This window comes from Lithobates pipiens, unplaced genomic scaffold (genome assembly GCF_037356315.1).
Source record: "Lithobates pipiens isolate NorthernLeopardFrog02 unplaced genomic scaffold, aLitPip1_a1.2 Scaffold_27, whole genome shotgun sequence".
In the NCBI taxonomy this organism is placed as follows: Eukaryota; Metazoa; Chordata; class Amphibia; order Anura; family Ranidae; genus Lithobates; species Lithobates pipiens.
The window spans coordinates 124,386,830-124,402,085 of record NW_027507788.1 but is presented as its reverse complement, the minus strand read 5'-3'; positions in this window follow the sequence as shown (position 1 = coordinate 124,402,085).

The following is a 15,256-nucleotide window of genomic DNA, read 5'->3' as shown; positions in this document are numbered from 1 at the left end:
CGCTCCACTGATGCAGAGTGGGCACGGACACAGCGCAATCTTCTTTATGGGGAATTTGGATGGAAACGGACCACCTGTCCATTTCCATCGGATGCCATCTGATCCAATCTGCTAGATGGATGGGGAATGGAATCCCCATCCATCTGTTTTTAGTGGACTGGATCAGATGCAGGCAGGTGTAAGCGGACACATGTCCATTTACGTCAGTCTCTCCATAGAGAACAATGGGTGGTTCGATTGGGCCCATCTTAAAAACGGACAGGCAGACCCGATCGGCCTGATTGTGTGAAAGAGGCCTTGTTCACACAGGGCATACACAGCGTACCTTTACAGGGATGCACAGGTGTTCCATGCATCTCTGTGCAGGCAGTCCCATTGATGTAATTTTGGACGTAGCACGAATAGAGCTGTTGCTCCCAATTTTGCATCCATGTAAGTCCGCATGCATGTCCCTGAGCTCACACTGTTTGCGTTCGGGTCATGTACCCACACTCACACGTATGTCAGATTGGTATGCCTGTGCAGCCATTGTATCCCAATTTACATAAATGGGACAGCCTGCACGGGGATGCATGGAACACCTGTGCATCCCTGTGCGGGTAAACATGGCCCTCCACAGGCATACACTTTAGTATGCCACATGTGAACGATGCTTTAGTACTAATTTAGCAGGAATTTTGTAAGTTACGTTGTGTTTATGTGCAATATTAATAATTTTAGTGTATTTTTAGTGAAAATAGCGATATGATGAAAATGTCTAGTTTGAGGGGTCTTTTCAAATTCTGAAAGCTGTGAGTGAATAATGAAAACATCCAGATTTTTGGAGAAAATTTTGGGTATGTTTGATTTCCAAAAAATCAGTAGCACCTTCTTTTTATTCTAGAGGTCATATACTTTCCAAAAATATATGGTTTTGGAGGTCTTTCACAAATTCTGAAAGCTATAAGAGAAAAATGAAAATCTTCAGATTTTGAGAATTTTGGATAGTTAAATTTTTGCAAACAAAATCGATTTTCACCATTTTGCAAAAAGGCGCAATGTAAAAATTACATTTTTGTTGTTATTTATTAACTCCATACGGGTTAAGATTTTATATTTAGTAGGGCTTTAGCAGAACTTTTGTAAACTTAGCTGTGTTTTTATCTGCTAATAATGGTTTTAGTGTATTTTTTGCCAATATAGTGGTTCGATAAACGTTTGTGCAAATACCACAGGGTTTAAAAAATCAGTAGGACCTTCTTTTTATTCTAGAGTTCATATGCATTCAGGAAATATATGCTTTTGGGGATCTTTCACAAATTCTGAAAGCTGTAAGGGAAAAATTAATAACTTCAGATTTTTAGAGAAAATTGAATATTTACACTTTTGTGTCTGCTCAATTTTCAGCATTTCACAAAAAAGTGGAATTTAAAAGTTACAAATATTTATTAACTCAATACAGGTTAAGCTTTTATATTTAGTAGGAATTTTGTAAAAGTTGCTGTGTTTTTATCTGCTAATGGTTTTAGTGTGTTTTTTGCAAATACATTGGTTTGATAAACATTTGCGCGAATACCGGGTGGTCTAAAAAATCAGTACCACCTTCTTTTTATTTTACTGATCATGTGAAAAATAAAAAAAGCAAAGGAAAAATTGCAAAAATAGTCTGGTCACTTATATATTTTTTTCTTTTTGGGTTAACAAACACTTTAAATGTTTATGAGATGTGGAGTCTGTGCAAGACTGCCTTGGCTGCCTAGTTTTGTGGGTGTTGATTTTATCAGGAACAAATTTTTTGGTATAGGTTTTATGGGCCCAATTCACACCCAAGGGCCAATTTTTCCACACCTGTTTGATGGGTGCATTTCATTAAACATTTTTTACAGCAAGGCCAATTCTTGCTTTCATCAAGAGTACCAAGCCAGGGGTGTCCAACCAATCTCTAGTTGGAAACTATATATAAAGTAGAGAGGACCTTGTGCATGCCCTTAATATAATACCTGGAATATAAAAAAAAGAAAAAGTGAAGAAAAAAAGGGGGGAAAAAAAGGAAGACCCCACAGAGTAACTAAGTTAAAACTCAAAGATGAGGAATCCAAGTGGGGGGCAACCAATTAAAAGTTACCAAAAAGTAGACTATATCAGCCTCTATGCAGTCTATCTTGACCTCTATGCAGTCAATCATAACTATAATAGCATTTTTGTATAGTGCTTTCACCAAGCATTTTTTATTTGTGGGTGAGGGCTGCAAAATTAGAAGACCTTGCATTTTGGTTCTGCATTAAACAGCTTTGAGAGAACTGAGGAGACCGCTACAATTGGCAGCTCTGGCTCACTGCCAACACCTCGTTATCCTGCCTCTCAGCTGGAGGGACTTCAGTATGCATTCTCCCCATAGGAACTATTCCAAGAAGAAGAAGAAGAAGCACAGGATCCTTCCAGAATCACTGGACAGAATATAACCAAAAATGTAATCTTCTCTGTTCGGGCACCTTAAGCCTCATTAATGCGGTATTTATGTGCCAGCTGCAGCAAGAATCAGGATATTCCACTTGGAATTCAGCCCTGCACAGGGCCCTTGGACCAGCTCAGTATAGGATCACATCTTTGCAGCTCTGGGGTGTCCTGTTCCCATACCTCGAACTCTGGACTTGGCTCCACCTACAGCTGGCATTTATATGGACACTAATTGCACCCATTACAATACTAGAGGAGGGGTTTCTCTAAACTTGGAGATAACACCTGCTTATAACTTTCCCCCTGAAATTTCCTAATGGCAACAGAGCCATCTAGTGGCAGGCAAGCTGATTGCACCTGCAAATAGACATATTATGTCAAGGGCCCTTTCACATTCAGTAAATGTGATAAGAGATACAGAAACCTACAGCAACTCAATCCTCTGTACCCCACAAACGAGAAAGATACAAACTTCTGAGGCACTGAGACAGTTTAATTAAACAATAGGGTATGTGTGGCAACAATCCCTATTAACAGTCAGAGAGGCTTCTAGAAGCGTGCCAGCTGTATGTTATATTTCATTTTTAAAACTGTTTATGACTTGATGAAGTGAAAATGCAGCTGTGGGGGCCCACATAGGATGAAGCCCTATATGACCACACATGTTACACATAATAAAGCAGGCTCTAAGCATCAGACATTTAATAGTAAAAACTGAAAAAAAAAAGCTTTTTATTTATTTATTTAAATACAGGTGTTTATGCATCCACTGAATTAGAAGATCAGGCAACTGCTTTGACTTAAATGAATAAAATCTTGGCGCACTCTTAGAATTTGATTTATTCTACAAATATAATCCCTGCTGTATTTTTTTGACGTGCATTTTATATCTGCGATTATCTGTAAACAGTAAAAACAAGGGTTGCTTACTGCTGCCATGTGTAGAGCAACAGTGACACCCTGAGGAAATAAAGAATATATCACAGTCCTGAAAAATATCTATTCCTGTTAAAAAAAAAAAAAAAAACACTATTGTGTACTTTTTTTTTTCTTTTTATGTTTTTAAATAAAGGAGACCACCAATGAAAAGTCATTTATCCACATGTTTTTTCACATTCTGCTTTGAGATTTTGTCAGCTGCAGTTTTTCTAAATGTGACGTTGTGTTCCCTGTTTTTTATTTATTTTTTGTTTTTTACATTTCTGTCAGCGCCAGTCCTCAATTTACAGTGCACCAAACGCCACTCTTCATTGAATACAGTGCATCCAATTACACATTTCCGAGTATCTATATAATTTGAGTAATAAGCCGTACCGTCATGTCTGGGAGGCCAACAAGGAGAGGCAGACGTTCCCATGCCAATATGAGTGGGGCACAGTGTCTGTGTCCACAGGCAAATATGGACGTGGTCCATCCTCAGGCAGGGCACATTTGTCTCTGTTTAGTGATGTTGCCCATGCTATTCAGCCACAGCATGCAGAGGAGGTGGTGGACTGCCTTACTAAAACATCCTCCTCCTCATCCTCTATGACCCAAGCTAGCACTAGTGTGCAGTCCACTGCAGCTGCCAGAGTAGCTTATTCTGCCTTCTTGTCCACAACTATTCCTGCCATAGCCCCAGCTGCATGCATGGAGGAGTCAGCTGAATTATTTAAACACAGTGTCAGCCACTTGCTGCTTGAGGAAGCACAGACATTACTTGATTCTGATGTTGGTTTTGAAGTAGAAGAAGAGACTAGCATGAGCCTACAGAGAGAGCACTGATAAACAACAAATTGGTAGTCATATTCCCTCAGCCACAACTTAAAGAGGGATTCCACCAAAAAAAAAAATATTAAAAGCCAGCAGCTATAAATACTACTGCTGCTGACTTTTAATAAATGGACACTCACCTGTCCCGGGTTCCAGCGATGCCGGCAGCCGAGGCCGATCGATCGCTCGGCTCTCGGCTGCTGTAGTCACCATTCTAGGTGAGGGAATCAGGAAGTGAAGCGAATCGGCTTCACTTCCCGGTTCCCTACTGCGCATGCGCGAGCCGCGCCGCGCAATAGGAAATCTCCGCGCTGTCACTGGGACCCGTGTGTGTCCCAGCAGACAGCGCGGCAGGGCAGGAAATGGCCTAGACTCCCACGGGAGTCTATGCCCGGAAGTGGGTGAAAATACCTGTCTTTGACAGGTATCTCCACCCCCCTCCCCCCTGAAAGGTGTCAATTGTGACACCGGAGGGGGGGAGGGATCCGATCAGCGGAGGTTCCACTTTAGGGTGGAATCCCGCTTTAACTTTGCTTGCAACTAGGAAGAATGCAGGACAGGGCTCAGTGCTGGAGCGTGTTTTGCCACCACGTCTCCATACAGCTAGTGGTGATGATGCAAGATCTGTCAGCTCCACCCTCGCCTCCTCCATGCCATTCTCCTATAAACCTGTCTAGGGGACAAGAATTGATATGGGGGCGTAGCCAATAGCGGCATCTAAGAAGACGTGTCTTACAGAGCTTTCGTACCAGATCCTGTTCCCAGCCAGAGAACCTGCTCTTTTTCGCTTCCAAACTCTTCCTCCTCTACCCGGAGCACCCCTGGCTTCCTTGTACACTCACATGGGCGGTATGGTGACCCGCAAGCAGAAGGCGGACAGTGCAGTCTGTCTCCCGACATGGCGCTGCTGCAGCTCCCTCACAGCGCCTATGCGGAGAGAAGCAGAAGGAAGTTGGCAAGCTTCCTAAAACTCCTAAAGCTAATGGGAAACCCCCTCCCCCACAGGATATTTTATATTATGCCCTTGAAGATCTCTGAAGCAGGCCTTAGGGGCCACCTCTGCTATCTTCCATACAGACAGGGAGGGAGAACAGTCCACAGAAGGCCCATCTGCTGCTACTGAACAGGTATGAAAGAAGAAATAGGGCTGATCCGCCATGATTTACAAAAAATCAGAGAGCGCACTACAGTGGCGGAGGGCCGCATCAATGATGTGGAGGACAAGCTGGCTCCACTTATACATGACACAGGCTACTGCTACAATTGCCAGAGCTAATGAACTTAAAAATTATGTTATTGAAAACCGCCTTCGGTGGGATAACATCTGGATTGTGGTGTTCCCAGAGAAGACGGAGGGTAGGGACCCCATGGATTTTGTTGAAAGATGGCTACTAGAAGTCTTTGGAAAGGAGGCATTTACCACTCTCTATTCTGTTGAACAGGCGTAAAGGGTTCCATCTAAGCCCCTCCCACTGGATTACCCACCACACACTCTTCTGGCCTGGCCCTCAACTTCAAGGACAAGGAGAATGTGCTGCGTCTGGCCAGGGAACACCGTAACATTCAGTTTAATGGCACCTGTATCTCATTCTACCCTGACTATTAGGCAAGGTCAATGTTGTAGGGCTAAATTCGCTGAGGTCAAGAAAAGGCTAAATTTTCTTCAGGTCAACTACGCAATGCTGTTTCCTGCTAGTCTCCGCATACCGGCAAGGGGACAAGCCCATTTCTTTGAGCCGGCTACGGAGGCCTCAGACTGGCTGGATGCAAATGAACCAACGCTTCGGCAAGCAAGAAGAGAGACGGTGGAGGAGGAGTGACACCAGTCTTCAGGTCATGCTACCTATGTTTCTAGATAGGTAGCATGTTTTTGACAAAGAGGAAACACTTCCATATCACAGTCCTTAGTGATGTTGTGAATTTGGCTGAGAAAAAATAGTTATCCTGTCAGCAAAGTGAGCAAATATTTCTTATGAGCTTAAATTGCCATTAGATTACAAATTCAGAACATGTTTGCTTCTTCTGTGGAGGGTAAGATGGGGTACTTTAAATGATCTCAAGTTGATACCCCCCCCCATGAAGCATGTTAATGTACATCGAGCTGGTACACCACCTACCATCATGCCCTTAGGGGCAACTTTTGGGACACAAGGGTTGGCTCACTTCATCTGAGGCAATGGTAACACCAAAGTTAACATTTTATTGTTATTGGTTTCTGTTGACTCAGTATGTAGCTATCAATCCAGCACCTCTTGTTTCAGATCACTCCACCATGACTATATTAAGCTGTCCCCCCAATATGGCCTTGTCTTCAGTGCCTGTGGAATCCTTAGTACTCACCGGCTCAGATGAGCTATTAAGGGCTTGGATGTGAATGTCCACTGCTCCAATCTCCAATGTCTATATTATTATGACAATCCAGAATGGCAACTGTTCCTGTGTTATCTTGGAATATTAAGGCATCCAGGATCCCCTTAAATGCACCATGGTGTCTACAGCCCTCCATAAACATCTACCTGCTATTTGTGCCCTACAGGAGACCCATCTGGTAGCAGATACTGTATCTTGTGTGCATTTTTCGTGGGTGGGATGGGCGTGCCATTCCACTCACATCACCTACTCAAGGGGTGTGAGTCTTTTGATCCATAGATTTACAGCTATTTGACAAAATTATTGACTTAGAGGGGAGATATGTAATCTTGTTACACAGATTGTACCAAGTCAAATGTATTCTTGTAGTGGTGTATATACCTCCTCCCTTTAATTCCACAGTGCTTAGAGTTCTCATGACAAACCAGCTGGGCAACCCTGAAATTCCTTTGATCCTAGTGGGAGATCTTAATTTTTTGGGGATCCTGTTCTGGACAAACATCCCCCCCCCCATGGTGGGAGGTAAACTCCCCCAAACTACGTTATTAAAACTCATAGAGCAAGTGGGGCGGATAGATCCATGGTGCTGCTGAAACCCACAGCAGAAACAATTTTTGTGCTTTTCCAAAGCGCACTCCTCCCTGTCCAGGATTGATCTATGTTTATGTACTCCTGCTGCCTCACTTCTAGTTCAGAATCTTCAATACCTAGTCAGAGACGTCTCAGATCACTCCTCCCTAATAGTGCACCTGAACGTTAGGCCATCTACGACTCTACCGAGGGGGAGTGGAAGCTAAACTCCTTCTAATTAAACCTCATTACCTCCCATGATAGGATTACAGCCAAGATCTCTACTTATTGGCAGAGCCAATGAGTACCCAGATCCACTTAGCGCCTGGGATGCTTTTTAAAGCATTTCTGAGAGGCATATTTCTAGCTGAGGTTAATGCCATTAAACAAAAAACCAAGGCACAATATGAACAGGCTGCATGGCTGGTGTGTTGGTTGGAGGCAGAGTTCATTGGCTGCCACCAGGGAAGCTTGGATGGCCAATTGTCTCCATGAATCAGACCGAGACAGAAGTACAGTTCAATCACACTTGTTTAATAATAAAAGTAAATAGAACAAATGTAGTCAAAACATAACCAAAGTTCAGTAAACGGAGCGGATAATCAGACACACCAGAAAGTCAGGAAGCCAGGGTTCAGCTTAGTGGAACATCAAGCAGGATCTGGAGCCAGAAGGAATGTAAGCCAGACAAGTCTTTAAAGGAAAGCAGGATTTAGTCTCTGTAATGTTGACCAATGCAAAGGCAGAGATCATCTGGGCTGAACGGCTTAAGTAGGCAGGATTGATGAGGAGGATATGATCAACAGGTGAGTCACTGTGAAGAGATAGGAGCTGGCAATTAGTCAACAGCTGAGTGACCAGCTCAGAGAAGAAAGGACTTGAGGGGACCACCAGAATTGAGGGGAAAACATCTATGCAAATCACAGAGGAGGACAGGGGCATGTACGTCCGGGGATGAGACCGAAGAGCGTTCCTCCGGACCGTACCCTTTCCAATGCACCAGGTACTGTATGCGCCCATCGAACCTACGGAAGTCAACAATGGACTGTACTTCATACTCCTCATGGTACTCAACCTGTACCTGGTAAAGCGATTGAGGACCAAAGGTTTTATTAAGGAGACGTGAAATACATTTGAGATACGCATATTAGAAGGAAGGTCTAACGCGTAAGCCACTGGGTTAATCCTGTGAAGAATATGGAAAGGCCCAATAAACCGAGGTGCAAACTTCAGAGGGGGAAAATGAAGTCGGAGATTGCGATATGACAGCTAAACCCTGTCTCCAACCTGGTAGGAAGGCGCAGGCAGGCGTCTGCGGTCAGCATGGAGTCCGTACCCATCATTAGCATGTCGCAAAGCCTCCTGGACTTTAACCCAAGTGGAACGAAGACTACGGAGATGCTCTTCTAATGCAGGAATACTCTGCAGAACAAATGAGTCGGGCAACATGGAAGATTGGAAACCATAGTTTGCCATAAATGGGGACAATCGGGAAGCAGAATTCAAGGCACTATTGTGAGCCTTCTCCGCCCACGGTAAGAGGTCTGATCAGTTGTTATGATGGTCAGAAATATAGCATTGTAGGAATTGTTCCAAGGACTGATTGGCTCATTCTGTGGCCCCATTAAACTGCGGGTGATACACAGAGGAGAAAGCAAGCTGAATTCGCAACTGTGCACAAAAGGCTCACCAGAACCAGGACACAAACTGACTACCCCTGTCCGAGACAATCACCTTGGGTAGCCCATGTAAGAGAATGATCTCCCGAGGAAAAATAGAAGCCAGTTCCTTAGAAGTGGGCAACTTCTTAAGTGGAGTACAATGAGGCATTTTCGAGAACCGGTCAACCACCATAAGGATAACTGTGTTGCTCTGGGAGTTGGGTAACGCCACAATGAAATCCATAGACAGGTGGGTCCAGGGCCTCTCTCCATTGGGTATGGGTTGTAGGAGGCCCACTGGAAGGTGTCGTGGAGTCTTACTCTGAGCACATACGGAACAGGCAGCTACGAAGAAGGTTACATCAGCACGTAGACTAGGCCACCAGAATTGTTGGGAAATGGCCCAAAAGAGTTGATTCTTCCCAGGGTGGCCAGCAGCCTTGGGAGAATGGTAAGTCTGGAGCACAGCAGTATGGAGACTCTCTGGGACAAAGCAGCGGTCACAAGGTTTCTCAGGAGGAGCATGGACCTGAGCAGCAAGAATGTTGTCACCCAAAGGAGAAGTGAGACTGGTGTGAACCGTAGCCAGAATACGATCAAGAGGAATCACAGGAACCAGAACCGACTCCATCTTGGAAGTGGAGGAAAATTGTTGTGACAGCCCTTATATTCTTAGTACTGGATAAAAATGAGACAATGTAATTGAAACTTGACAAGAAAGAGCCCATTGTGCCCTTCTGGGAGACAGGCATTTAGCCTCAGATAAGAATGTGAGATTCTTATGGTCAGTAAGAATTAGAACCGGCATAGTGGTACCTTCAAGGAGATATCTCCATTCTTTCAGGGCTAAAATGATCGCTAACAGCTCTCTGTCACCAATCTCATAGTTGCATTCCACAGGTGACAATTTCTTGGAAAAGTAGCCACAAGGATGCATAGCGCTCTCAGAGGTAGGGCGATGAGACAGAAGGGTGCCAACTCCAGTCTCAGAAGTATCTACCTCAAGGATAAAAGGTATTGTAGGATCAGAATATGCCAACACAGGAGCAGAAACAAAGGCAGCCTTGAGACTCTTTAAGGCCTTAATGGACTCCGGAGACCAACTCTGTGGGTTACCGTCCTTTCTGGTCATATCAGTCAGGGGCTTGACCAGAGACAAGAAGTTACAAATAAACTTCCGATAATAGTTGGCAAAGCCAAGAAAACGCTGCAGAAGACTTAAACCCATGGGTCAGGGCCACTGTAGGACTGCTGAAAGTTTCTCTGGGTCCATCGAAAAAAACAGCAGTGGAAATGACATAACCCAGGAATTTAACCTTTTCACAATGGAATTCGCAATTTTTTCCAATTTATAATAGGGATTGTTCTCTTTTAGTTTTGAAGCACACGACAGACATCTGTGTGGTGGCTCTCCAGGGACTAGGAAAATATGAGGATATTGTTGAGATAAACCACCACACATAACTGCAACAAATCTCGGAGGACATCATTCATAAATTCCTGGAAAACTGCCAGAGCGTTACAAAGGCCAAATGGCATTACGAGGTACTCATAATGGCCTGTTCTGGTATTTCAAAGCCTTTAGATATTCCAGAACATGTCCCTAAAGACGTTCTGTTTCATATGCACTTTTATCAAACCAGAGATCGCTTCATGCAACTTACCGTAAAGGGGAACACCACACTACTGATTACTCTAGCCTGCAATTCTATGCAGATCTATCACAAAACACCTTACAACTCTGAAGAAACCTGAACACCATCACCAAAGCCTTAAGAAACCACGACATACGTTAAAAGTGGGGGTTTCCAACCAAACTGATAGTAACCAGGGAAGGACCTGGCCATGTGATCACCTCCCCTAAAAGGCTTCCAACTCATGCAGACCTGGAAGATTCTTCCTGAGGAACCACATTCCTCTTCTCCAGCTAGGAGTCCTGACAGCATTCTGAGAGAACAACAACAAGTAAATAATGACTGACTTTCTTTAATATGTCACATAGGTGCCTTACCGCAGAATCCAGTAACCTCAAAATGAGGCCCCGTCGTTTGGAGCTCCACACAGGAAATCAGCTCCTGTAAACTTGAGCACACATGATCTGCACTTGGGTTACCAATAAGCTCCTTTTAAATCTCTTCAGTTTATCTTGTTTATATATGTTTTTTTTCCCAGAAACTGTTGTTTTTTTCACACTAAGGAATCTTGCTTCGCAAAATAACATCCCAGCTTTTCGTCCAGAATACCCCCATGGATGGCTTTCAGAATCCAGAGGTTACGTCAATCCTCCTCTCAAAATGAATATATTTTATGGTTGACACTGCTGCTATCACCATCCTACTCAAGAACTTTAAACCGTAAATTACTATAAAAACTTTCATATCAATCTATTTCTATGGATATCTTCACTTCAGGATCATATCAACTTACTTATCAGTGCATAATCTTCATTCAGATCATTTCTAAGTATATTCATTATTTGAACATTAGCATCCTATTGAATATCTACAATGCTGTTTAAAATACTTTCAGTAAACGCACATGGATTAAACCATCCAAGGAGTAGAACCAACCAAAAGATCCTCCCTTTGGCAAGAGGTAGACTCTCTTCATTGTGATATCTTATGCATCCAAGAGACACACTTCCATAAAAATGCACCCCTCAATGCTCGCACAAAGGTTTCCAACACTACTTACAAAAAATGAGGAGTCATGATTGCCATTAAGGGCTCAATATCTGTCCAACTATATCTAAAACTGTCAGATCCCACTGGCCGATTCCTCATTGTAGTGTGTGATATCAATACCACCCGATACACACTCGTCAATGTGTATGTTCCTAATAAGCACCAAGTTCGCTTCCTGAATAGACTAATGAAGAAAATACAATAGATCCAACAAGGATCTTTACTGATCTGTGGGGATTTTAATATTACACCTGACCTACAAATGGATTCTACAGCAGTACCCTCTAAGAGATCTCTATACTTGGGATCCTTTCCACGATCACACAATCTTTCTGATGCATGGCGCTTTACCCATGCTAATGAAAAGGACTACTCCTTTTATTCTCATAGGCATTGCACCTACACTAGAATTGACCTGTTTCTGATGGATAGGTGGCTTCTCCAAAAGGTTATTCAAACTAAATTCAACAACATACCATGGTCAGATCATGCCTCTGTTTCTATTGAGCTTGGGGACAACTACACAAATAACAACGCCTATGTGTGGCGATCTAACTCCCAAATTATACAAAATACATCCACCAAACAAGTTTTGGAGGACCACCTCTCCGAATATTTCCAGGTCATTTCCTGTTCTACAGTTAACCCATTTATGCTGTGAAATGCCCACAAGGCGTATATGCGGGGTATATTCATCCAACAAGGTGTAATAATTAAAAAGTAGAGGCAGTGGCACTGGCAAATCAATACTCTGTTATTAGAAATTTGGTTCCCTAGAAACTCAAAACAAAGCAAATCCCACCCCTCTCATTGGTACATAACTTTTTAGGTTGCGTCATGACCTTAGAATTATTCTGCTTCAAAATTATAAGCAGAAAGAGAGAAGGACGAAAATGTCCTTTTAGTTCATCAGTAATAAAGCAGGGAAAGCTGTAGAGCATAGATTACAAGGACATTTTAAAACTAGAATCCCACATTTGATAAATCCTGTATCGAAACATAAGATACTTGATTCACAAAAAATTGCTGACACTACTATGATACTATGAGTCTCTATACAATCTGAGCCGCGATAACTCTACTCCTCAACCATCTCTCAAAGATATAGAAAATTTCCTAGCGGACAATAAATTACCCTAACTTTTATCTACTACATGAATTAAACGCACCCTTTTCTCTACCTGAAATTCTAAAGTAATAGATACTCTACCCACTAACAAATCCCCTGAACCAGATGGATTAACAGGGGAGTACTATAGGACTTTCAAACTGATTCTGGGACCACACCTTCATAGAGTATTTGATACTGCAGCTGCCTCAGCATTCTTCCCTTCTGAAATGTTGGAAGCATTAATTGTAATACTACCTAAACCAGGTAAGACACCGGATGTACCCCACAATTTCAGGCCTATCTCTTTATTAAATAATGATCTGGAGATATATACCAAGATGTTAGCACTGAGGTTGACGGACATTCTGTCTACATTAATTGACTCTGATCAGTCTAGCTTTACTAAAGGCAGGTAAACCTCAGACACCACTGGGTGACTTTTTTTGACATAGCTCATTTAGCTAGGAAAAAGTGGACTCTGAATGCGGAGAAGGCATTGCTACAGAGTGCACTGGCAATACTTAACAAAAGTATTGGAGAGGTTCAACTTTTCAGGACATGGACTTTCTGCCATACTTGCCCTTTATACCTCTCCACTGGGCCGAGTGCATACATCTGGCATGTTATTCAGACCTTTCGGGATCACAAATGGTCAAAAACATGTTATAAGCCTTTTTGGAGACGATGTGATACTAATACTTACGAATCCGGTGTCTTCCCTAGAACATGTATATTGCCTATTAAAACATTATAGTTTAGCATCATACTACAAGGTCAAGGATACTACGTCCTTTATTCTTGACCTAGGAATATCCCAGCAAGACAAGTGTTATCTAAAAGTGACCCAGATACCCATACAAATGGAACGATTCTGGAGTCTTATATTTAGGGATAACTCTTAACCCTACCCTAAACAACTCTTTAAAATCTTAAATTTTAAAACAAATTACGAACAGAACTATGAATTTTAAGCAAATACACATCGTCATGGTCAGGAAGGTTAGCAGCTTTTAAAATGCAACTATTACCCCAACTACTTTACATATATCGCTCTGTACCAATACCTGTACACAAAAAATTTCTTCTAACCTTCCAAACACTATTATCCAAATTCCTCTGGGAGGGTAAAAAAGAGAGAAGCACCTTTGCTAAGCTTAGCAAAACAAAGAGGGCTGGAGGAACGAGTCTACCAGTTCTAGCTGATTACCACATTGCAGCACTATTAGCACAACTACTTCTTTATGGAGAGAGATTGAACAATCATTCATCCCGGGTGGTAGTCTATATGACTATTAGGTCCCAATGTAATAACCTTTACTCGATACGCGCCCGGGGGGCCTGATAGAGCATACGGATTCACCTGAGTAACCGGGTCCCGAATCCAAACCGGCCCAGCACCTCCCACAAGAGTCAAACGCCTTTTAGCCATCCAGTGAGGTGATGACTCGCTTACCACTGTTTTTATGTGTAACTGAATATTAAGAAAGAGGCAGCGGAGGTTGATGTCGGTGCCCTTCCCGGGCATGAATCCGGTTTGATCTGGGTGAATCACCTCCCCCAGAACCATGGACATCCTATTTGCCAGGATTTTGGCCAAAATCTTGGCATCTACGTTTAGGAGGGAAATCGGTCGGTAGGAGGAGCAGTCCTCCGGATCTTTCCCTGGCTTTGGTATCAACACCACCACCGCCTAATACATTGACTCGGGGAGTGCCTCAAGCTGGAAAAACTGAGCGTACAGGGACACGAGCCACGGCGCCAACAGGTCTTTGTGTTGTGAGTAGAACTCCCTGGACAGCCCATCTGCCCCGTTGGTCTTTCCCGCCTGGAGCTGAGAGAGCGCAGTCTGGACCTCCTCCAGTGTAATGTCGGTTTCTAGGGCCTCACGTGTCTCGTCAGTAAGAGTCGGTAGAGGAATCCCAGCCAGGTACCCGGACAACTCGCGGGGGGTATATTCCACCCTGGTGAAGTACAGGTGCAGGTAGTACTGAGCGAATCTCTGGTTTACATCTTGCGGGGTTTTCAACAGTGTCCCGTCTGAGTCCTTGACCCCAGCAATGTGAGTGACAGCGAACTGTCCCTTGGCCAACCAGGATCTTAGAGTGTGCCTGTCCACAGACTCCGTTGATAGGCTCACATTCATAAAAATGAATCAGTCTTGGATCAACAGCTCTCAAGCACCTGATGCTGATGTAACTGATTGAATTTTCTATGGATGTGGGATCTCTTGAAGACTGCCTATGCTGAATGACTATCCTATTCCTCCTTAATCTTGCTGATGCTAGCTTCAAACAATATTTTTGGTTTGGGGGCATGTAATTACAATTATTGATCTAGTATTTCACAGCAGGGCTCGTTCCTGCGCCCAACAAGAGTAACTGTGAGGGGTTACAGTGTTGTGGCACCACCACCCAAGGCCCAATTTTTCTGCCCCTGTTTAATAGGGGCATGTAATTACAATTTTTGATCTAATATTTCACAGCAGGGTCCGTTCCTGTGCCCACCAAGAGTAACTGTGAGGGCTTACAGTGTTGTGGCACCATCACCACCACTACCAAAGGCCCATTTTTTCTGCCCCTGTTTAACAAGGGCATGTAATTACGATTCTTGATATAATATTTTGCTGCAGGGCCTGTTCCTGTGCCCAACAAAATTAACTGTGAGGGCTTACA